We start from the raw sequence: 25746 nt of genomic DNA, 5'->3' as shown, positions 1-25746 counted from the left end.
ATGAAAATATCGTACTGTGAGCCCAATAACACAGTTTTATTTTGGTAATTCATTCCAAGACCCTGAAAGTCGAAATTTTCGCTATATAACTAAGTTATTTAACTCTCTAAAAGTAATTTTTATAATGGAAATTGCACTTCCCTTTCATCGTTATCATATGTTCCATTATAAGAATCAATTTTGAACACCTTTGTGATATTTTTCTAAAACACATTTCTGGAGTTAACTACCATAAAACAATAAAAACAATTTGCACTTTCTGGTTTATTGGGCTTTTCTGTTAGCGCAATCTATTATAAACAGGTAGTAAACTTGATCTTATTGCATTTGCAAGAATCCTGATAACTGGAATTCTGTGAATTTTTACGTTATGGTATTATGGTGAAATGAATTCCCCTTCACTGAAATCTTCAATCACATAAAAAACATAAATAAAATTTCAGAATCTTCTCTTCATTCTTATTTACTTATTACAATGGTGAAGGGAAAGGGACCAGTGGAAAGTGCGAGTGCTGGCAGTGCTAGGAAACGAAACAAAGTTGATTTAGAAATGAAGATGATTAATTAAGAAGTACGAAGCAGGACAAATTTGTCATCTATTGCACAGAATTAGGTCTCGCTGCTTCAACAGTGCTGCTCGCTGCTCTTTTAAGGAACAGTGCATGTATAAAAGAACACGTTAAAGGATCAACGTACTTAAGATCAACAATGATCACAAAGAGCATTTAGGTGCTGTATCGAAGATCGAAAAGCTATTAATAATATGAATGGAAAATCAGATTCAGAAGCAAGTGCCCCTGAATCCAATGGCCATTCAAGCAAAAGCAAAAAGTATTTATGAAGGTAAGGATAAGTACGCTGAACCCCAAGCCAAGTTCTTTGCAAGCAATGGGCGGTTTAATAGGTTTAAGCATCGTGCTGGTTTTCAAAACTAAAGTATGTGGTGAAGTGCCAATTCTACAGCTGCAGAGAAATTTTGTGATGTGTTGTAAAAAACCCCTTCTAAATTTTCATAGCCCTCAACTTCCACCGCGGCATGCTTATCAGCGGAGAGTTAATTTTGGCAACGATGCTCGAAAGGTAAAACTTACTGACGTCATGCCTGTCTCCTCTCTCTTTTTGCAATTTTATAATTTTGAAATTTTTATCATTTTGTACACTTTTGTAATTTTTCCTGCACATGAGAAAAAAAAATTGAATAAATAATTCTATTTACACGTTCGTCAAACATTTCTTTTTTTGCTTCAATCAAATTTGTGAGTGCTGCATAAGCATTTAGGGAAATTCCAACTTAATGTAAAATTCCAATTTATGTAGAGTTCCGCGGAACACAACCCGTATGTAAGTCGGGGAGTTGCTGTATGTTACTGATTGATTGGCAGTTAAGTAAATACCACAGTGGGTTTCAAATTTAATTACTATAATTTGTAAATGAGGCTGTCATGCATAAAACTAACTCTGTTAATGTAAATGACTTTCACTGTATTGAATCAGAATACTGAACATTGCCGATATTTAAAACTAAGTTATATTTAGTTCTTCCAAACTTACCACAAAGTATACTAAACTAGATTTTGTGAAATATGAATATATTTGGTTAAAGTAACAGAGTTAGTGTATTTTTTGGTTAGTATGAGACTTTGTTGTCGAAACATCAGTTTTTTGTTTTTTTTTTTTTGCTTAAGTGAATTTTTATTTTCTTAAGGATTTGCACTAAAACATTAACTTTTTCAGATGATACTACTTTTTTATTACAAAGGGTTCACTACAATTTCAAAATACAAGAAAAACAATTTCAGAATACAGGAAAGGCAATATAAAAAACTTCACTTGACTTATGAAAAATGGTCTATGAAAGTGAAGTATACATTGAGCATTTTAGGCTAATATTGAACTTTTTGAATACAGTATCTTGAAAACACCTACACTGCATTGCAAGCTTTATCTACTTTTGAGTGATTGTTTTTTTATTAGTCTGTGTAATAATATATTTGCTGTTATTGCCTGAATCTCTTCTTGGATTCAGTCATTATTTTGAACAAAGTGATGAGGATAATTATGGTATTTTTAATTATCACTTGCATTTAAACATTGAAGATGCTTGCACTTTGCAAGGGGTGATATGGTTATGAAATAATTGATACAAATTGATAATTAAAAGTATGTAGCAGACCAGGACCACAGGTATAGTAATAGGAATTGCGATCAAGCAGAAGGCACTCTCTATCGTACAAAATACTGGTATTACGTTGTGTGGCGTAAAAGCTTAAATTTAACTTATAGTGGCTAACGTTTTGTCAACAGTTTCATTTCTGTAATATTTTGGTAATTTAAATTCTATAATATATTGTAAATTTAAATTATGTAATATATTATAAATTTAAAATTTGTAATCTTTCTAAAGTTCATATTTTACTTTAATAATGGTTGCTACAAGATCCACTTACAATACTAAGTCCAAGGATGTCTTGATCCAGATCGAAATGCCTGCAGACATTTCTAGTTTGAGTCATGGGTTCGTCATGCATATAGCCTGTAGCATGTATTCTAAGGTTAGTCTAGTGGACAAATCTATCTCAACTGCCAACTCTTTTCTTTGTACCCGATGTAAGGAGTGTGCTAATCTCAAATTAGAACTTGGTGCATTGCAAGAAGAATTTGAGTCACTGAAACGAGTGCTTGATCTAGAAACAAATGTAAATGGGAGCTCGTAGGTATCTTGTGACCTGTCAAGTGATGCTCAAATAAGAATAGTCAACTGCATACCACTCTGATTGAAAGTGATCTAGTTTTATTGGGAGGCTATTGTCAAGGAAACGTGTAATGTTTTTTGTAATAAAGGTAGGTGGACCAAAACTAGGCTGTGTTTGGCAAGTGCAACAATTGATGATGTTACCAACAGATAGTCAGATTTTAAGCTGGGCAAAGATAACATTATTATTTATGTTCATTGAGGACTAACAATATTAAACGAACACAACCTGATCATTTCTTGGATAAATATAGGACCGTGCTAAAAAAAAAGTGAGTTAGGTCAGAATGTGTCTGCAATTCTGCACAGACACGATAGATGGGATTATATGCTGAAAGCATTGTGTATTAACTCAAGGCTTGAGGGAATCTGCAAGACTCTAGGGGGGTAAATTTTTTATCAGCGTGGCCTGCATTTGTAGGTATCATTTTGTAGAGATGGTGGTATTCATTTGAGCAAAGGTGCAAGGGTTTTTGCCAGTTGAGGATACCTTAACGGTTTAGGGATACTGTTAGTTAGGGGGGGGAAAGGGTAATATAGATCAATGTTTATCTGATGAGGGTCAAAGTACTCACCTCAAGAATTCTTGTTTGTTTTCACAACAGCCGACGTTGGCAAGATGTTCTGAGTGTAGCAGTGTTTCAAATGAGTGGGATGTGAAAGATAGGAAAATAAGCTTAAATAACTTCAAGGGGTGTGTCAGGGTAGTAAACTATAGAAGAATACTTAGTCTTAACTGTGCCTACAGTAATGTCAGGAGTTTTGTCAATGAAACGGCTGAATTTGAACTCCTGGTTAGGACATCTGATGCTGACATAATGGGGCTAACAGAAATGCGGTGCCACCAGGAGATTGAGTATGATGAGTTCCATTATGGTATGTATAATATATTTAGTTAGGGAAGATAGAATGATTGGTTGTGATAGTTCTTATGCAGCCTGAGCGTGAAAAGAACTTTTGCTGAGTCTAAAGTTATGTCTGCCAGCATAGAATCTGTGTGGTGTGAGTTAGTTGGAAGCAAAGGTATGATGAGAGTAGAAGTAATCTACATACCAGAATATTGTGAAGAATATGATGGTAGTCTTTACATGCAAATAGAATGGGCAAGCAAGCACTAATATCTTATTATTATGCTTAACTTCAATCTGCCCCAGATTGATTAGAATAAGTGGGAGGGAAACTGACTTTGGGGAAAAAATTTTCTGAATAAACTAGATGATTATTATTTGTACTAGCATGTCAGAGATAATACCAGGATTGAGGATATTCTTGACCTCATCATTACCCATAAATTTGATTACATCACAGGGCCTAAACTACAGGAACCATTTACAAGTATTGATTAGTTGGAAGATGAAGAAAGATGTAGTAGTTAAAGGTACAGGTTTTAATTTTAGAAAAGGGGACTTTGACAGTTTTAGGTGCTATACGGCATCTATTAATTGGACGATTTGATTTGCACAGTGAGGGTTAATACACAAGTTATGGATTACCTTTAAAGCAAAAATCATAGAAGCCACGAATGCATACATACTATTAAAAAATAGTGCAGGAGGAGGATACAGAAATGGATGAATGTGGAGCTGGTTGGTCAAATAGAGCAGAAAAAGTGGGCATGAGACAGTTACAGAGCAGTCAAAAATACTGAAGCCTGTAACAGCTACAAGTTGATTTGTATTACATTGCTCAACAAAACTAACAGAACAGAATATTTTGATTTGTAATACACAATGATTTGTAATACACTGCTCAACAAAACTAACAACAAAATACTTTTTATGAATATTTTGTGAGCAGTGTTGCCAAAAGTGCATATTTGATATAATAGGCATCCTGGCATTCAAATTCCGAGTATCCAATAGAAATCGATCTACCACCTTACAGAACTGCACATTATGCATATTATTCATGCCTATAAAAATGGGTTGTGACCACATCACTTCATTCCCATTTTTGGCTTTCCCAGTGAGGTAGCCACATCAGCAGCATTCAGTATGGCAAGTCATCACCGTTTAGATGATTCTTTGAGAGGTGGGCCTTTGGATGACTTGAAGCTGGGCATTCACAAATGGAGGTTTCATATTGGCTTAATGTGTCATGCTGTGTCATTGTGGCAAAATGGAAGTTGTTTCAGGAGGCAGAAACCACTACAAGAAAAGCTGGCTCTGACAGCAAGGCACAATGAGACTGTCACTTGAGGTTGCTGCAGCCATAGATGAAAACATTTCCAACCAGATTGTATTAAGAAGGCTCCATTCAATTGGACTCTATGCAAGAAGCCGGTGTTTGTATCTCATAACCCCAAACCAACACAGAACTCATCCAAACTGATGCCACAAACATGTGACTTGGAGCCCTGACAAATGGGATACAGTTCTGTTCTCCAATGAGTTCCGTTTTAGCCTAAGCGGATTCTAGATGTTATTTCATCTGGAGACAACAAGGAGTGCAGTACCATCCCTCCATGATCAGAGAAAGGGACACTTAGGACTAGAGGCAGTGTCCTTGTGTGGGGCAAAATAATGATCAGTGACCATGCCCCTCTTCGTGTTTTTTATAGGAGTACCACAACTGCACATAGGTACCAAGAACAAATCCTCGAACCCTGTGTGTGACTTTTTTAGGGAGTACAGTTGGCCCAAATATTCTTTTCATGCATGACAGTGCCACAGCACATAGAGCTCAAGTGGTGGAGGAATAGCATTAGCATTAGTAGAGGCATTTGATGCAAGAAAGCAAGCTTATGCAGCATCAGCCAAAAAAAAAAAAAAAAAAACCACTTCCACTTCACCCCTCTGTTCGTTCAAAATACCTGTCCAGCTGAGCCTTAAACTTATTTAGGCTATCAACTTCCACGAAAAGGGATGGAAGTCTGTTCCACCAACCAACCACTCGCTGGCTAAAGGCAAATTTCCGCACGTCTATCCTACATCTGTCTTTCCTCAATTTGAATTTATGCCCTCTCAGGTGATTATTCTGAGCGAGAGGAAGAATCCCATCAGCATTGAGCATGCTCAAACCATTCAATGCTTTATACACCTCTATCAGATCACCTCGTTGGTGCCTAGTCTCCAGACACTGTAATTTGCAAAACTTAAGCCTTTCTTCGTAAGAGCACCCCTTTGTTCCATTCACTAATCTTGTTTCCCTTCTCTGTACTCGTTCCAGCAGCTCTACATCCTTCTTGAAATGAGGCCTCCAGACCTGTATACAGTACTCTAGGTGTGGCCTGACCATTGCCTTATACAAGGGAATAATCACCTCCTTATCCCTGCTAGAAAAATTCCTATATATCATTAACAATACACCATGAGCTACTCTTGCAGCCCGTCTGCACTGCTCAGAGAACTTCATATCTGCCTGCACAACCACCCCCAGGTCCCTTTCATTCTCTACCACTGTCAGTGTAGTACCACAGAGTTGATACGTTGCTCTGGGGTTGCTGTTTCCCATGTGTAGTACTTTACATTTGTCAATGATAAACTTCATTTGCCACCTCTCAGCCCATCTGCTCAACCTTTCCAGATCCTGTTGCAGCAGCATAGTGTCAGTAGTGTCCTTGACAACCCTGCCTGCCTTTGTATCGTCTGCAAACTTCGACATTAAGCTTGATATACCATCATCAATATCATTTATGAATACAGAAAACAATAATGGACCCAATACTGAGCCCTGAGGGACTCCACTAATAACATTAGTCCACGACGAGCAGTGTCCATTGATTACCACCCTCTGTCTTCTCCCCCTCAGCCACCCCTTTATCCACAGCAGCAATTTGCCTCCAATGTCACACTGCTCCAATTTGTGCAGCAGTCTTCCATGTGCAACAGTATCAAAAGCCTTTCTAAGATTCAAGTATATAATATCAAAGTTATTCCCTGTATCCAGTTCCTTTGTGACTGCATCATAGTATCCAATCAGATTGGTCAGGCAAGATTTCCCCTTAACAAAACCATGCTGTGTCCGAGCTATAACTGAAGTCTTGTCTAAATGATCCTGCAGTGCTTCTTTAACTAGTGCCTCCATTAATTTTCTTGGAACAGAAGTTAAACTCACAGGTCTATAATTACTTGTGTCAGCCTTTGATCCTCCTTTGTGAATTGGGGTCACATTTGCACATCTCCAGTCTGTGGGTACCTCCCCTGAGTCCAAGGAAGCTCTCATAATTATGGCTAAGGGTTTGCTTACTTCCTCTGCTGCCTCCTTTAATATAACTGGATAGATCCCATCCACCCCGGGTGCCTTTCTTGTGTTCATCTTCAACAATTTCTCCTCCACTTTACTCTCAGTTATTACAAGATTCTCTAGCTTACTGCTAGAGTTGAATACACCTCTGGCTTTCCCCTCGCTAAATAACTCCTCATGGGTGAATGTCGATGCAAAATATTCATTTAGTTTGTTAGCTACCTGAGCAGGATCATCAACAGTTGACCCATCGATATCAAGTGGACCAATCTGATTCATCCCCTTCCTTCTAGAGTTTACATAAGTAAAGAACTCTTTGCTGTTTTTCTTTGCATCCCTTGCCAAAGATTTCTCGTAATCTGCCTTCGCCTGCCTAACCTCCTTTGTAACTTGGTTACAGATCAACTTGTATCTCTCATAGGCTTCTGTGTTATGTGTTAATTTGTATGTATCCCATGCATGTTTCTTCTCTGCCATATGCCTCATCAGTTCATCTGACATCCATTTAGGCCTAAACCTTGAACATTATTTCTTAGTTGGTATGTAAAGCCTAGTAGCTTCCAAGATAAGTTCTTTGAATGCTTCCCATTTTGCATTTGCTGTTGGTAACATCATCAGTTGGTCCCACTGTATAGAATTTAAATACTGTCTCAGTCCATCGTAGTCGCCTTTACGAAAGCAATAACCCTTCCCTTTACCCCTAATGGTAGTTACCTCTTTGAGTAAATCCCACTTCAGCACACTGTGATCACTGCCACCTAGTGGTTCATTTATCTGCAGATTCTTAATGCATGAAGAATCACTGCTGATAATCAAATCAAGAGTATTCCTCCCTCTAGTTGCCTCCCGAACATGCTGATGTAGAAAACAATCATCCAATAAATCCACAAAAGCCTTGCTAGTGTGTGAGTGACCAGCCCCCAAATTCCAATCAATATCTGGGAAATTAAAATCTCCCATTATAAGACTCTCTGATTTACTGGCCCACTCTATTTCCCTGTACAGTTTCTTATTATACTCATCAGAGTCATTAGGCCTATAGCACACTCCTACTCTCAATTTTGATCTCCCAATGCTTATGTCACACCAAACTGACTCGACACTGCACTGTCCAGCGATGTCCACTGGCTTCACTTCCTTGGATTTTATGTATTTCTTAACTAATAGCATAACCCCTCCTCTCTTCTTATCCAGTCTATCCTTTCTGTAGACGTTGTACTCCCCAAATTCCAGTTCTGCATTCCTTATATCTGTGTGACACCAAGTCTCTGATATCCCAACAATATCTGCCTTTGATGTTTTGAGCAATACCTCAAATTCATAAAATTTATTTACTAAACTCCTAGCATTGGTGTACATGCAAGTATACATGCACCTATTTCTATTCTTAGGTACCCTAACACAATCCATGTGTTTACTTGTACCGCAATGACTCCCAGCAGTCTCTGAAATATCCTGAATCTTGTTTTTCAGGCTTCTGCTCATTCCAATAGAAGCAGTGCAAGAATCTCTTTCACCTCTGCCAGTGGCTACTGTTAATCTATTCGTCTTTGTAACCCCCCCAAGCTAGCAGTTTTCCGACCCACCTAACACTGTCTCGATAGCATCAGCAAATATTCTTGCACCCTTTCTATTTAAGTGTATCCCATCCCTGTCGAAGCATTCTCTCCTGTTAACAAGTACAGTCCAGGCTGAAAAAAATTCTACCCCTTGAGCCTTGCACAATCTTTCCAGGGCCGAATTGATCGACAATATCTTTAATCTGAAGATATTCAATGCTGCCATGGCCAGCATGATTACCACACTTAACTCTGATCAAACATGTGTGGGATGGCCTTGGGTGTCGCATTGAAAGCTGATAGCCAAATCCTCAGCTACTTGGTGAGCTATGGTGTGCACTAGTGGAAGATTGGGATTTGTTGTCACAGAAACTTATCGATGTATGTCAAGCCTAGTTCACCGCTGTCTAGTCGTTGGAGGGATCATATGCTATACTGATGTCATGTAACCATATTTTCGAGAATCTTGTATCAACTTCTGTAATGTGACCTATTTGGTAATTCTTATACAACCCCTATAAATGTCCCTTATATCTGTCCAAAGTTCTTGCTGTCTCCTCACTTCATCTTTATTCTATGGTACAACCTCATACCAAATTAACACCATCATTGCAAGCTGCTCGAGTTACACCACATTTTCTACATGATCTGTATGATCTGTTAATTTTGTCGAGCAGTGTAATATCACAGATAATATTAGAGAGGCCAAGGCTGCATATGAGAAAGCACTGGCTAAGAGAACAAAGAAGGGGACAAGGAATTTTTCACCTATGTGAATACAAGAAAGAATAAAGTGAATCAAGTCGGACCCTTGTGCACTGGTTGTGGGATAGTCTTAGACAACCCAGCTGATGTTGCAGATGAATTGAACAGGTACTTTGCATCTGTCTTTACTGAAGAAAGACTCTTCATGCTGAGAAGAGGCTGTGCAAGTGAGGCTGAGTCATGAAATTAGTGATCTCAAAATTATAGATGACTATTTATTAGAAAAAATTTCAAACAAAAAGGCAAGTAAGGCTCCTGGAATCGATGGCATATACGCAATAATTCTTGGGGAGGCTGCCAGGAGTGTAGTTGCCAATTGAAGTTAATTGTGAGGGCATCTTTGGACTTGGGAGAGATTCTTTTGGATTGGAGACGTGCCAACATATCACCAATACAAAGGGTACTAGGAAAGTTTTGCAATACAGCTTTGTTTATTTAATTTTTTCAAAGTAATTTCCTCTACATTCAATACACCTCTCCATCCTCCGAAACCAATCTTTAAACCAGTTCTGCCAAGTTTCACTAGGGAGTAAAGCACACTCGTTGTCCCAACCCCGTAGAAGATCCTCATCACTGGAAAACCGCCTCCCTTTTAGCTTCATTTTCACATGCGGGAACAGTGCAAAGTCGCAGGGAGCAAGGTGTGGACTGTAGGGAGGGTGCTTGAGAAGTTTCAGTCCTGTCTTGGTCAAATATTCGGTCCAGGCTTTGGCGCGGTGAGCTGGAGCATTATCGTGATGGAGGTACCAGGTGTCCATTCTTGACTTTGGCCGCAGGTTCTTCATAAATCCAATGACTTTAGGCAGGCATTGTTCAGTATACCACTTAGCTGTGACTGTCTTCTGCATGTCCAAAACGACATGTTCTACAATTCCACTCGATTTGAAAAATACAGCTATCATTTTCTTCTTTACAGATCGGGATTTTCTGACAATTACGGGTGTGTCGTCATCATCAAAGACCCAAACTTTGTTTTGAGCCTTGGTCGGCAGATCGTAATAGTACAGCCAAGTCTCGTCACCTGTCATTCACATACCGAGATTGTCCCTTATCAAACTTTTTTAACATCTCCCAGCACCAAGTCACACGTCGTGTCATCTGCTCTTCAGTCAGTTGATGCGGCACCCAGAGAGAACAAAGTTTCTTCACGTGCAAATGATCTTGCAGAATCGAACGAATTGCTGGTGCATTTAGGCCCAAAGTATCCTCTATCTGTTGGTAGGTCACTCGCCTGTTTTCGTCAAGCATTTTCCTCACAGCAGTAACGTTTTCCTCCGTAACTGACGTTCGTGGCCTTCCCGGCCTCTCAGAATCCTCCAGAGTGAAATTTCCCCTTTGGAATTCTCTATACCACCTGAATATCGTTGTACGATGTGGACAATCATCATCTAGTGCAAGAGTCATTTCTTCTAAGCACTGGTCTATGGTTAAACCACGCACGAAATTATACCGCAAAACTGTCCTTATCTCATTTCGTGACAACGATGCCATCGCAAGCACTTTATACTCTCACTACTAATGAATAACTGAGCCCATCGACTTGGCGCGGCGGCTACTATGCACGTATGAACATGCAGCAACAAGCAGCTTCCTGTGATTCATTGTTGCGTCATATTGCAAAACTTTCCTAGTACCCTTTGTACATAAAGGTGGTTCTAAATGTAAAGTTAGTAAATACAGACTGGTTAATCTTACTTCGGTGGTAGGGAAAATCTTAGAAGCAATGATTAAGAGTTTAATCTAGGGGACATTTAGATATACAGTGGATTCCTGTTATTTGGGCCACCGGTTAATCGGGGCAGCTGTTTATTTGGGACAAATCTTAAAGAACAGAACCCAATCGAGAAAATAGCCAGGGTTTACTTCGCTTAATTGGGACAACATGCCATTTAATCGGGGCAGGAGACCGCAGCACATTAGATTGCTATACTACATTGTCCGGTCTGGAGGTCACAACCATTAAACAATTAGCAGTTTCCGATTTATTGGGCTTTTCTGTTAGTGCAATCTATTATAAACGGATAGTAAACTCGATCTTATTGAATTTGTAATAATACCGACTCCTGGAATTCTGTGGTTTACATCGTTATGGTGAAAGGTGTTTATACTTCCACGAAACCTTCAATGATATAAAAAATAACTTTTCAGAATCTTCTCTTCATTCCTATTTTTTAAGCTTTGCAACTTGTTACTCCATTCTCACTTGCGCGTATTGTGTTACTTGCAATTTGTGTGTTCTTTGTTATTGATTGCTTATCTTTTTTTACTGTTTTAAATTTTAACCCCCACCCACGAATGTTAGTGAACAGAAATATCAACTAGTTAGTATGTACGTATTAATTAAGCTATGCACGTAAGCGTAAATTTATTTTTATTTTGCTAAATGCGGAAAATGTTCTTCCGATTTTCACTTATCATTTAATTTTTTAATTGGAAAGGTAATAGTGTACATTTGTACTTAATATATCTTTACTTTTATAGCCTGTGGATAATATTCCTCCTGTTTTCGCTGATTAGAATCACTGTTTAATAGAATTAGAATTCAATTCACAAACGTGATCACAATGATCGGCCTTACTACATATCTTATAGTAAAATATGCTGAGTCCATCGTAACGTGATTTGATCGTGCAGAAAATCAATCGTAAAGCTGTATTTTAAACTATTTATGTGAAACTTCACATAATTGGGCAGCCGCTTAATTGGGCCAAAATGCACTAGTCCTGATGTGTCCCAAATAAGCAGAATCGACTGTATATGGCATTCTGAATAACACAACATGGCTTTGTTAAGAGAAAATCACGTCTAACTTAGTATGCTATTTTGACACAGTTATACCTGTGTATTAGTATGATGGACTGCAGTCACCGTAAGGATGGTATTCCTTACGGTGACTGCATTTTTATGGTATTCCTCTATGATCTCGCACTTTTATGGTATGGCGGGCTAATTAGACAATCGGAATTTTTCAATTCCAACCGTCTTTTACAAAGAGAAAATGATGCCCGTATTTGTCTTAGGGTGAGTAAGAATTTCTGTTACGTTACTTCTGTCAGCTTTTTTGAATTGAATGTGAATTGAATAAAAACTCCATGTTGCAAGTCCATTTAATAAAAAAATTTTAAAAAATAAATGTAACTCCATTTAATTTATTTTTAATACTTACCCCCTGATTACATCCCGTATCACGCCATGTCGCCATATTTGTTTACATCAGTCGGTAAAAGATCGCTTCTTAGTTTCACCGTAAACAGTATCGAAGGATTATTATTTTTTCCAAAATATGTGGCCAAAACTATGGTGCGTCTTATAAGCTGGAAAATACGGTACTGCTCCTTCAATCATTATGTCCATTTCTGTGGCATACTTGTTCATCATTACTTTTGCTTTAGCCATATTCATCTTTAGTCCAAAATCCTTACCAACTCTGCATAACTGATTAAGATTTTCCTCTTAATTCTTTGGGATCGTGGCTTATGGTGAGTAAGTAATCATCTGCAAATCGTAAATGGTTTAGGTACTCTCCATTCACATTGACTCTTTACTGCGACCAGTCTAATCTTCTGAAAGGCAGCAGTAAACAACTTCGGAGATATTGTGTTCCTTTGGAGGTAGCGTTCTCATATATTTTCTTCAAAATCTTAATATGAGGTGTCTATGCCTTGTCTTTCCAGTGCCCGAAACATTACCTTATGCTGTATGTAGTCAAATGCCTTTTCATAATCCACAAATGCCAGGCATAATGGTGTTTTATATTCATTTGCTTTCTCCATTAGCTGTGATATTACACGAAGGTGATCCATAGTTGAGAATCCTGTCCTAAAACCAGCTTGCTCTTTTGGTACTCCCCATTCACGTTGACAAGTTACTCCCACATCTACAAGTTATTCACAAGTTATTGTGAATAACTTGTAGATGTGGGATAACAAGCTAATTGGTCTATAATTTCCAATTTCTGATTTATATCCTTTCTTCAGCAAAACTATGATTCCATTATTCCACTCCTTAGGCGTCACACCTTTTCTAATGCATTTTGTGAAGAGTCTTGCCAGTTTTTGTGCCCTGTCTCCTCCTCCCAATTTTAACAACTCTACAGTAACTTCATCTTCCCCCAGAACTTTCTGATTCTTCATTTTCTTCAGCGCATGTTCTACCTCATCAGGAAGAATATTGTGTATGTCGTATGTGTTACTAATTTGCAATCCCTCTTCCCCACTGCTGGTATCATTCCCTCGCTCCTTGCATAATCCTCTATAGTAGTCTTCTGCTATTTGAATTAATACCTTCTCTGCTATTTATAAGTACATCATCGCTATTCTTCAGTTTCAGGATCTTTTTTCTTTCTGTATTACTGCTCATGGCTGCTGATTTAAGTCCTTTGTTTTCCCTTAATGCTTGTTCTACTTTTGTTGTGTTAAATCTTCTTAGGTCTTCTATGAGTCTCTTTCTAATGGCTTTACATAACTCAGTACAATCAATTTTCTCCTTGTCAGTGTTTATCTTGCTCTTCATTTGTTGCCTTCAATTTATAATAACAAGTGTTTCTTGACTAATTTTTTTCTTCTTTGGATTTCTTTATCCCTACAGGTTTATTCGGCTTTATCACTTTCAGAAAGTTGTAATATTCCTTGTCGATATTTTGGTCTGGAGCAGTCTGCAGAACTGAAACGTTTTATTAAGTTCCAGTACATACTGCTTTTTCTCCTCTTCTGTTATCTCAAAGACCTTCATGTTATTTACTTGAGTCAGTTTTTTTCTTTTCCTATATCTATATCAAGTGTGCATCTTACCATTCTGTGATCACTTCCAACATTTACCTTATTCAGGACGGTAACATCAATCACGATATATCTTCTGTTAGTGAGGATGAGGTCGATTTCATTAGTTGTTAATCCATTTGGTCCATGTCCACTTTCTGTTCACCCTTTTCTTGAAAAAAGTGTTCATTACTGACATTCCTTGAGATTCTGCAAATTCCACAAGTCTTTCATCTCTTTCATTTCTTTCACCAATTCCAAAATTTCCTATAGTTCCCCTTTCTGCACTGTTTTGTCTTTTTCCAACCTTAGCAATGAAGTCCCCCCACAATGATAGTGTAGTGGGTTTTCTGCTCATCTAGAAGACTCAATTTCGGTGTACATTTCTTCAACCTCTTCATCATCATGACTCGATGTTGGAGCAAAAATCATTATAACCTTTAGCTTGTACCTCTTAGAAATCCTGAGTAGTAGTCTTGACAACCTTGTTGATGTACTTTTGAATTCCAAAATGTTGTTTTTTTATATCTTTATGGACCAGAAAGCCAACTCCACCTTCGCTCCTTTTACTGTTAACATTGGTGTACAGCAGATTTCCATTTGATAAACTTATAAGTGATTCATTTCTTCTTCTTGTTTCAGCCAAACCGATGATATTCCAATTCACATTTTCTAGTTCCTTTTCCAGCTCCAATATCCTGTCTTCACCGATGAGCGATCTTACGTTGTAACAGGCCAAGTTCAGTTTCCGTGCATGGCAGCCTAGTCGTACCCAGAAATTCTTAGTGCCCTCTGCTTCCACTCTTTTTTTTTTTTTTTTTAATGTGAACCCCAAACACGAGAGGCATTAGAACCTATAGTACTTAGTACCATGCTTGGGCTGGAGGTTGAGAAGACGAAAGAAGATATTTGCTGACATTGGACTTGAACTTCTGTAGATTGTAATTTTCAGGAAATACGTATGAAGGAAGGTTGTTCCAGAAAACGGCAGTTGAATGAATAAATGAGGAAGATGAAAAGTTGGTTCTGTGGGTTTGAAGTTGGACAGTAAATGGATGTTGGCTGGTGGTGGCACGTGTTCGGACTGTTTTGAAAGAGAGAGCAGGAATTATAGAAGCCAATTCAGAAGAACAGTGCCCATGGAAGTATCTGTAGAAGAGGCATGCAGCAGAAACAGTACTTCTATGAGAAAGCAAGTCGAGAGACTCTGTTAGAGATGAATCATTAATTAACCTAACTGCCCTCTTCAGAATGGAATCAAGAAGCCTGAGAGAGGTTTTGGGGGCATCACCCCAGATGTGGGAACAATATTCCATGGCAGAGCGGATTTGCGATTTATACAGAGTGAGCAGCTGTTTGGAAGAAAAGTAACGCCGAGAGCGAAAGAGAAAATCAAGTTTTTTAGATGCAGAGGAAGCAATATTTGTAATGCGCTTGTGCCAAGAGAGATTTGAAGTCAGGGTAATCCCCAAAAGAGATATATCATTTTGCCTAGAAATCGGAGTATCACTAAAGATAAGCATAGGAGCAGAAGAATCCTTTTTGCAAGATATAAGACAAGACTGAGTTTTAGAAGGATTGAAATCAACTAAGTTGTCTTTGCCCCAATGGAGAATTACCTGAAGATCGGCATTTAAGGAATTGGGCAGATTTTCGAGACGTTGAAGCTGATTGAGCAGGACAAGGTTTCTCAAAATGGAAAGTGGAATGCAGTGTGCTATCATCGGTAAAACTATGGATAGGATTTCCAGTCAATGGAAGAAGGTCATTAATATACAAGAGGAAAAGAGTGGGGGAAAGAACTGAACCTTGGGGGACACCGGCATTAGTGGAGAACTTAGAAGACAGAGAGCCATCTACCATCACCCTCAGTGAGCGATCAGAGAGAAAACTGGATAACCAATTACTAAAAACAATTGGCAAACCATAAGATGGAAACTTGTTTAGAAGACCTTTATGCCAAACACAATCAAAAGCCTTGGAGATGTCAAGAGCAACTACTTGTGTTTCACTGAACCTTTCCATTGAATTGGTCCATAAATGGGTAACATAAGCCAGAATATCACCAGTGGATCGACACTGACGGAATCCATACTGGCGATCGTTGATCAGACGGAAGGTTTCTAGGTAGTTTAAGAGTTGGCCGTTAATTGATTTCTCTATTACTTTAGAAAGAGTAGAAGTAATTGCAATGGGACGATAATTGGATGGGAGGGATTTGTTACCCTTTTTAGGAACTGGCTGGATATGAGCAAATTTCCAAGCAGAAGGAAAAACACCTTTGGAATAAGAAAGTGAAAAAAGGCGGCAAAGAATAGGAGTAAGTTCAGGAGCACAGGTTTTGAGAACAAGTGGAGAAATACCATCAGGACCTGGAGCTTTCTTAGCATCAAGATTCGTCAAAATCCTTCTGATATCCTTTTGACGGAAGACCACAGGAGGCATTGAATGGAGCGTGTTGGGAATGGTGGGAGGTGTTTTACCAAGATCATTAATAAATTAGCTGGAAGAAAAATAGGATGCTAGCAGGTCAGCTTTATCCTTGGCTGAAGTGACAATAGAACCATCTGGTTTGGACAGAGGTGGGAGCAGAGATGGGCAAAAGTTGTGGCCAATAGCTTTGGCAAGAGACCAGAATTCTCGGCTACCATTAGGGCAAGAAGCAAGTTTTCTACTCTTAGCCTGTTCAAACTCTAGTTTGGACTGATTAATAACTGCTTTACAATTGTTGCGAGCTTTGGTGTAGGCAGAAAATGAAACTGAAGAATTAGAAACAAGCCATTTGCGATATGCAACATTCTTCTCTTGAACAGCCTTAACACATTTATTCGAAAACCAAGGTTTAGATAAAGGACGAGATTTTAAAGTTGGGTGTGGGATAAAGGATTCCATTCCTGCAAGAATAATTTCACTGACACGATCTGAGCAAACGTTGGCATCAGAAGTTTTGAAGCGGTAATCCGACCATGGAAAAGAAGAAAAGAAGTCTCGCAGGTCATCCCATTTTGCATTCTTGTAATGCCAAACAACACGAGGTTGGGAATAGCCATGAGATAAAGGTTCCATTGGAGAAGAGACAATCACCAAGTTGTGATCTGAAGTGCCTAAAGGACCTCTCACTTCGACCGTGTACTTGAAGGGTTGTTTGTGAGAAAAAGATCAAGCGTATGGGCTGTATGATTAGGATTGTCCGGTATTCTTGTAGGTAAATGAACAGTCTGTGCTAGGTCATTAGTAATTGGAAAAGCCTCAGCATCTCGACCTGCTGGGTCTGTGTGACTAGAAAACGGAAGCCAGCTGGAGTTATGAACATTAAAATCACCAAGGAAAATTTCCTCACTGTTAGGAAAGTTGGACTGGAGAAAGTCAAGCTGCAAAGAGAGGAAGTCAATGAGCTCCAAGTAATTAGTGGTGTTGGGAGAATGGTAGAGACAACAGATGAATCTGACACAATGAGGTAGAGAGATTTTAAGCCAGAGAAGATCAAAGAGAGGAGATTCCAAATTGCCAAGTCTCTGACAGGGAATATCAGAACGGACATATGCACAAGTAGCACCTTTGAGGCGAAAGGAATCATACAGCGAATAATTTGGGCATCTGAGATGAGCAGTAGTTGAATCAACCGATAACTGAGATTCTGTCAGAAAAAGTACATGGGGTTTGGCAGACTGCAAGTGGAAATGGACATCGTTGAGATTAGAATTGAGACCACGTATATTTGTGAAATGAATTAGGAAGTGCTTGGGAGATTTAGATCTTTTCGCAGATAAGCTTGCTCTATTAGTTTGACAATTCGTGGTGTATTCAATAGTAAGAAAAAGTGGGTGGGACATGCTGTATGAAGTAATGAAATTTTTGGATATGGTGTATACGTGGTAAGAATATACCCAGATCCTTGACATAACGTGGCCTCGACAATGCTCCCTGCATACAGACTACTTGGACTCCCTCCAGCCACTATCTGGCAGAGTAGATGTAGCAAGATTATAACACTAGCTGATCCAGAAACCTCCTAGAGAGTTACCAATAGGTTCGGTCTAGTGTACTAACTAGCGGCCGGCCTGCGAAAACCGTTTTAGAGCTGTACCCTCGAAATTTAAGGAATATTGGATCTCGCCACGACGTTCATCATAACCTCAAAAGTCATCAATCATACTGCATGATGGAAGAGATAGGGAAGGGTTGACTGGAACTTAGCTCTTGACTAAACATGGTTTCCACCACTTCAAGCCTCCAATAAGCATAGTGGTGGTATTTCACCGGTTGATGAGAGTCATCTACCACCTAGTACTGTCTGGTAACATAGAGGGGCGGCGTTCCTCCATGTGGTGTGGGCTCCACACCTCGATCCCTGCTTACGTTGGTTCACACCTGGGTGGTCACCCACCATGTACTTTTGCCAGGATTACTAACAGTCCCATCATTGTGAAGGTGCAAGCAGAGGATTTGGCTGTCACAGCCTGTCTGGACTTCGCCGAAATTGGTCCACTTGACTTGAGTGTCACCCGAATATCAGTTCCATCAGCGTTTTAGACTCCCAGGTAGCAAGTACAGCTTGTCCTCAAGGACCTCTGATCCTCTTGCTGCCATAAGAGGAGGAGGGGAAGCCGCTGGGGACTGAGGGCCATTTGTTTCATCGTGCTGTCATGTGCTGGAGGATTTGGTCTTCTCCTCTTCACGCTGACCAGGCAACTTGAAGAGAACCACTCTACACGTTCGTTGTCACCTAAATGACATACCAGGGCTTACCATTGAGGTGTGCATGAGCGGATTTTAGGGAGGCAGGCCAACCGGACTTCTCCTAAATCTTCTGTAATAGAAAGATATTGGATCCATCAGTGTTTTAGACTGAGTGTCTGATAACATGCAGAATACCTGTTCTCCTCTAAGCCCCTATAATTAAGTAACTAATTTCATATGATATAGCCTCACTTGCACAGCTTCTTCTCAGCATGAAGATTCTTTTCTTCAGTAAAGACAAATGCAAAGTAATTGTTTTCATTTCACCCGCAACATCAACTGGGTTGTCTAAGACTGCCCCACACTAAGTACACAAGGGGTCTGTTCTGATTCACTTTTATCTTCCTTATATTTACATACATGAAAAATTCCTTGTCCACATTCTTTGCTCTTTTGGCCAGTGCTTTCTCATATGCAGCTCCTCTAACTTTATCTGTGGTACTATTACAAATAGTATCACAAAGAAAGTTAGGCAGGTGAAGGCAGATTACGATAAATCTTTGGCAAAGATTTCTTTTTTTCTTCTAGAGTTTACTTATGTAAAATACCACCACTTTGCTTATTGGAGGCTTGAAGTGGTGAAAACCCATGTTTAGTCTCTAGAGCAAAGTTTCCGGCAATACCCCAATACTTCTCCTTCAACCCATGCATGGTACTAAGTACTATAGGTTTTGATACCTTTCGTGTTTGGGGTTTTCATTAAAAAAAAAAAAAAAAAAACTAGAAGAAAAAGAGATGAATCAGATTGTTCCACTTGACATAGATGGTTTGCCTATTGATGATCATGCTCAGGTAGCTGATAAACTGAATGAGTATTTTGCATCTACATTCACACAAGAGGAGTTATTCAAGGAGCGGAATGCCAGAAGTTTGTCAAACTCTAATAGGAGCTAAGTGGTTTTGTAATAACTGAGAGCAAAGTCAAGGAGGAATTGTTGAAGTTAAACTTAAGAAAGGCACCTGGGGCAGATGGGATATATCCAGTAAATTAGAGGCAGCAAAGGAAGTAAGCAAACCCTTAGCTATAATTATGAAAGCTTTCTTGGACCCAGGAGAGTTCCCCGTGGCCTGGAGATGTGCAAATGTGTCCCCAATTCACAAAGGAGGATCAAAGGGTGAGGTGACAAAGGTAATTACAGACCTGTTAGTCTAACTTCTGTTGCAGAGAAAATAATGGATTCACTGGTTGAAGAAGCGATGCAGGATCATCTAGACCAGTGGTCTCAAACTCAAATTGCATGCGGGCCGAATGCACGGTCTGAAAGCAGCTGACGGGCCGGAATTTTTTTTTAACAAAATGAGAGTGAATATATATATATATATATATATATTGCACCGTACTTATCCCTAATGTATGGATACCACCCCTTTATAACCTGGAGTTACGTGTGAAGCGTGTGTGTGGTGTGTGTAAGTTTATAATAATTTTGGAAATTTTACTTTTAAAATTTAATTCGCCTCGAACATGGTTTAATTGAAAATTTATTTTGACACATACAGAAAAAATACATATGTAAATAATTATAAACTTCTTTATTTCTTACTACAACTTGACACTTGATGGTGTTTCGATTCTGATAAAGTTTGTAGCCTTGGTGAAAAATGACTAGAAACTATCTTCATCACGGATTGTAGATGCTCATCGGTCAATCGGGTTCTTTTCTTAGACTTATTAATTTTCAACTGCGAAAAAAACTGTTCACATATAAATGTACTCCCAAACAAAGCGATTATTCTTATTGCAAAAATTCGTAACTGAGGGTATTTATCTTTTGACAAGTATGAATAAAAGTTAATCAAATCTGTATCTTCAAATCTTTGAATAAGATTTATATTACACTGTAAATTAATTAGCTCCATTTGTAGATTTTCTGCGTTATTCACGTTCATTTTTAATGGTAATGAAAATAATGTAAAATCGGACTCCAAATCATTAAAATCTTTAAATCTTTCTTCAAATTCTTGTTGTTATAATGCTGTTTTTCTTGCATATTCTTAAGATTTTTAATTTGAAATAAAAGGGCAGGATTTAAGATGTAGGAAATATACGAAATTTTTTGATTCCAGTTGTGTTTCCCATAATTGCAATTTAACTTTAAAAGCTTTAATACAAGCATACATGTCAGTGATAAGTTTATTCTTTCCTTGCAGCTCTTTATTGAGAATATTTAAATGGCCGGTTAAGTCAACAAGAAATGCTAAATCTGTTATTCATATATCATTATGTAGCTCGTTGATGGTTTTATTTTTTTGTGTCATGAAAATTTTGATTTCATTTATTAAATCAAAAAACCGTTTTAATACAGCTCCTCGACTTAACCACCTCACCTCGTTATAATAAATCATTTCTCCGTACTCACTTTCAATTTCTTCAAGCAATGCAACAAATTCTCGATGATTCAGAGCTCGTCCACGGATAAAGTTTACTGTTTTAGTTACTGTTTCAATAACATTATCCATCTGCTAACTTTTGGCACAAAGTGCTTCTTGATGAATAATGCAATGTATAGTGCAAAAATTATTCTGAAATTTTTCTTCTTTCACTATTTTTCTTAATTTTACCGCTACTCCATTTTTTTTTTCCAACCATAGCAGCTGCCCCATCACTTGCAAATCCAACCATTTTATCCCAACTTAATTTATATTTATCTATTACAGTTTTTATTTCAGAAAAAATATCCTGTGCACCAGTTTTTCCTTTCATAGGAATTATATTGTTGTTTGTCAGGACAAAGAAGTTCAGCAGACTTAATCAAACAATCTTTAAGGAATTCGCCATCCGTAAATGGTTTGATTGTTTTGCAATGATGTGCATGAGAGCAAAACTTGCATGAACTGTTGCTTCACTGGATTTATTTGCTTCAGTAAAAAAATTTTGTTGTCGTTGTAAGACAGATTTCAGAAACTAACTTTTCTTTCCTCAATTTGCCTTCCAACATTTCAAATTTTTCTTTGATTCGTTTTGTAATGGCAACGTAAACTGTATTCTTTTGGAACTGATATTCCCTTATTACAAATAAAACATACAATTTTATTGTGCACAACACCACAAAAGTACATAATTTCCCATTTATCTTGAAAAACACTTCCTTCTTCTTCCACTTTTCTTTTACCCTTTGTTAAAGACATGGCTTGCAGTTCAATCTCTTAATTAAAATCACTATTATAATTTTATTTACAACTTTAATTTAACAAGATGAATTTTCGTATGAAAGCAACACTCAAAAGTTATGCTCAATTCTAAACGATAGGCATTGATATAATGTAGAATCTACATTATATCAATACCTATCGTTTATTGTTAGATCTACATTGTAGATCTAACAACAAGCACAAATAAACAGGTTTTATAAGCCGTAGTTTGTCTCCATCTCAAACAAATAAACAGGTTTTATAAGCCGTAGTTTGTCTCCATCTATATAGCAATATGAACTGCGCAGCTGTGCATCCAGCTATCTAACTAGTAACTAACTCAAGGAAAATATATATCAGAAGTACCAACTCAAATAAAAAAATCGGAAACACCACAATACTGAAGCGCCACCAACTGTCGGCTGGCGAACTAAATTTACTGATTGTACCGACGTGGGAAGTTCTCCCACCTTACCCCAGTCACGTGGCCGCATACAAGCATAGAGTGACAAAGACAATGACATGACACAGCAAGGTTGAATTACCCAACCTTTGACAACGTGAAGATCATGGCATATGCGAATGATTTTGACAGTCCTTGTTGGTGGGCAATTCAAGATCTATTGAAATATCCGCTGAGAAAGTTTTATCTGATCTTCAACAATGAACAGTTGAAAATAAGTTAAAAATTAGTTCTACCAAGACAAAAATTATGATCCTTGGCTCTAAATTGGACGTTCGTCGACCACCAAGAGTTAAAATAAACAATACACAAATACCTCTAATAACGGAAATTAAACTTTTGGGAATAACTATTGACAGCAAGTTAAATTTTCTCCCTCATTTATCCAATCTGCGAATTAAGATCAGAAATTTCACCGGCGCTCTTGTCAGAGTTTCTAGAACTGGGTGGGGGTCTTTCTAGAAGATGTTTAAGAATCTACTATAACTCTGTGTTTCTCCCTATGGTTGCTTATGCTGCTGGCGCTTGGTTCCATAGGGTGCGGACTGTACAATTTCAACCGAAATTGATGTCAATCCAGCGTACAATGTTACTTTGTATACTGAAGATTTGTCGAACAGTTTCAACACCTGCTTTGCAGGTTTTAGCTGGGACGTTACCACTTGATCTCTACGTAATTTTCAGAGGCTTATGTTATCGCTTGAAACGTCAGATTCCCACTCAGATCCTCGGAATTTCTATTAACACTCAAGTCGATGTTAAAGCTGAACGACAAAGAATTTGGCAAGAGTTGGTCAATTTGTGGCAGAGTTAGGTGGGATGGCACAACACTGGGTAGTGTAACGCATAAGGTTTTGCGTGAAGTTGACTCTCTTGTGGATAAAAAATCTACAGTCTGGTTTAGCCTTGACTTGTTTACCTCCTATTTGATATCAGGACATGGATCATTAAATAAGAAACTGTTTAAATTTTGCTTGTCTCCTACGGAACTCTGTCATTGTGGCAGTGTGGAAGATTGGCAGCACATGTACTCTTGTCCCTCATACAGTGAATTTCGAGTAATTCTGCAGAATGCAATTCCCAACTTTTCATCAGGATTGGAACCTAGTTTTGTATCAAATGCCACGAGTTACCGTGCCCTTCAGGATTTTGCTAAGGCAACCTACAATAAAAGGCTTGCAATCCTTTCTGCAATGACTGCACATGTAAATGTTTCAAATTCAGCTCAAGACTTCACCTTCACTGCAATGACATCCATTTTTTCAACAAGATCTACAATCGTGGACTTGTGCTCTCTCACTCTGTGTGTGTGTGTGTGTGTGTGTGTGTGTGTGTGTGTGTGTGTGTGTGTGTGTGTGTGTGTGTGTGTGTGTGTGTGTGTGTGTGTGTGTGTGTGTGTGTTGAAACTCTACAAGTGTCCTACAACTCAGTTTGGCGATGAAAATTCCTGTGCTCCTTTGTTCGGATGGCTGTTAACTGACTGTGACTTTGTTATTCGTGATTGACTGTGACTTTGCTACTAATGACTGCAGGACTTTCTGGACTTAACCTCAACTGTTTATAAGGTTTGTGCCTGCTTCTGGGCTAAAATGCTTGTGTAAAGTTTTGTCGGTTGAATGGTACTGTTATCCTTAAATAATTTCTTTTGACTTTTTTTTTTTTTTATGTTAATATGCAAAAGATTACTTGCATTGTTTACTTTGAAACCTCAAAGTATCATCTGTGTTTACCTCAATCTGTTGAGGTTATCTTGTGTACAGTGTTTAGTTGTATAAGTTTCTTCTTTTTTTTTTTTTTTTACTATTTTTCTTGGTATCCCTCTCTTCTGTTGCCGCCGGTTGGTTGCCCCTGGTCTACCTTCCCATGGTGGTGGCGCGTTTCCGACCTGCCGATTCCGGGTAGCTAGACAGCCAGTTCACTTCTGGCCATTTCTGCAGAATCTAATTTAAAAGTGAAACGAGGCGGAGATGAACTAACGTTCCAGGGGAGCCTCCGTAGCCAGGTGGGAAGGAGCAGCAGTGTATAGCACATGCTTCTTGATTAGACCGGGGTTCGAGCCCGTCACCACCAAATAAGGAGGATGCAGAAAGGTCAGGGATTGACCACCGCATATTCCTGGAGCAATATGGCCTTAGTTGCTAATGCTCCTAAAAACCAAACAACAACAACATAACGTTCCAGGTGCCGCCCAAGACAAATACATACATACATACAAAAACAAAGCCCCAACCTATTCATTCTATCCCTTTTTCCTTCAATAGCAGTCGCGCACATAAGCTAAGTCCATGTCTCTATGTCTCTAAAACTATAAGCACTGTATTTACAACAAACGCATAATTGAAATGTATTCACGGGCCGTGTAAAATTGCTTCGGGGGCCGGATGCGGCCTGCGGGTCGCCAGTTTGACACCACTGATCTAGACAAGCATGGGTTTTTTAAAGGGATGTCTTGTCTGACAAATTTGATTGGATACTATGATGTGGTCACAAAAGGAACTGGATGCAAAGGATAATTTTGATATCATATACTTATATTTTAGGAAAACTTTTGATACTGTGGCACATGGAAGACTACTGTACAAATTGGAGCAGTATGGCATGAAGGGCAAGTTGCTACAATGAATAAAAGGATGGTTGAGTGGGAGAAGACAAAGGATGGTTATCAATGGACACTGCTCTTCATGGACTAATGTTATTAATGGAGTTCCCAGGGTTTGGTGTTGGGCCCATTGTTGATTTTGGTATTTATCAATGATATCGATGAAGTTATATCAGGGTTAATGTCTAAGTTTGCAGATGATATGAAGGTTGGCAGGGTTGTTAATGACAGTATTCTACTGCAACAGGATCTGGAAAAGTTGAGCAAATGGGTTGAGAGATGGCAACTGAAGTTTAACATTGACAAATGTAAAGTACTGCATATTGGTAGCAGTATCCCCAGAGTAGCATTACCATTAGTAGGGCCTATGAAGCAAGAAAGCAAGCTTATATAGCATCAGCCAAAAAAAAAAAAAAAAAAACACACCCTTCCGATATCACCCATCCATTCACTCAAAATGTTTGTCTAGTTTTGCCTTGAACTTATTTAAGTTGGTGACCTCCATTACAAGAGATGGAAGTTTGTTCCAACTATCAACTATCCACTGCTTAAAGGCAAAGTTCCACACATCTCTTCTACAATTGCCTTTCCTCAATTTGAATGTATTCCCCCTCAGGTGAGTAATCTGAGCAAGAGGAAGAAGCTGCAATTTGCAGAACTTAACAATCTTTTCTTGGAAACAACAAACCTTTTGTTCCACTCACGAATCTCATTGCCTTTCTCTGTACTCGTTCCAGCAGCTCTATATCTTTCCTAAAATGAAGCCTCCAGACCTGTATGCAGTACTCTTGACT

At 38.6% G+C, this 25746-nt stretch overlaps 1 protein-coding gene across 1 annotated transcript in view; it reads left to right on the top strand.

Annotated features, from left to right (window-relative positions):
* The window catches only part of LOC150081788 (splicing regulator SDE2), a 150983-nt gene that overhangs the window by 20117 nt on the left and 105120 nt on the right, over positions 1–25746 (top strand). The window lies entirely within an intron of this gene.

Source organism: Mastigoproctus giganteus, chromosome 8, assembly GCF_048544385.1.
Source record: "Mastigoproctus giganteus isolate SK-2022 chromosome 8, ASM4854438v1, whole genome shotgun sequence".
NCBI lineage: Eukaryota > Metazoa > Arthropoda > Arachnida > Uropygi > Thelyphonidae > Mastigoproctus > Mastigoproctus giganteus.
Note: the sequence above shows the minus strand (reverse complement) of the source record. Positions and strands in the feature narration are given on the sequence as shown.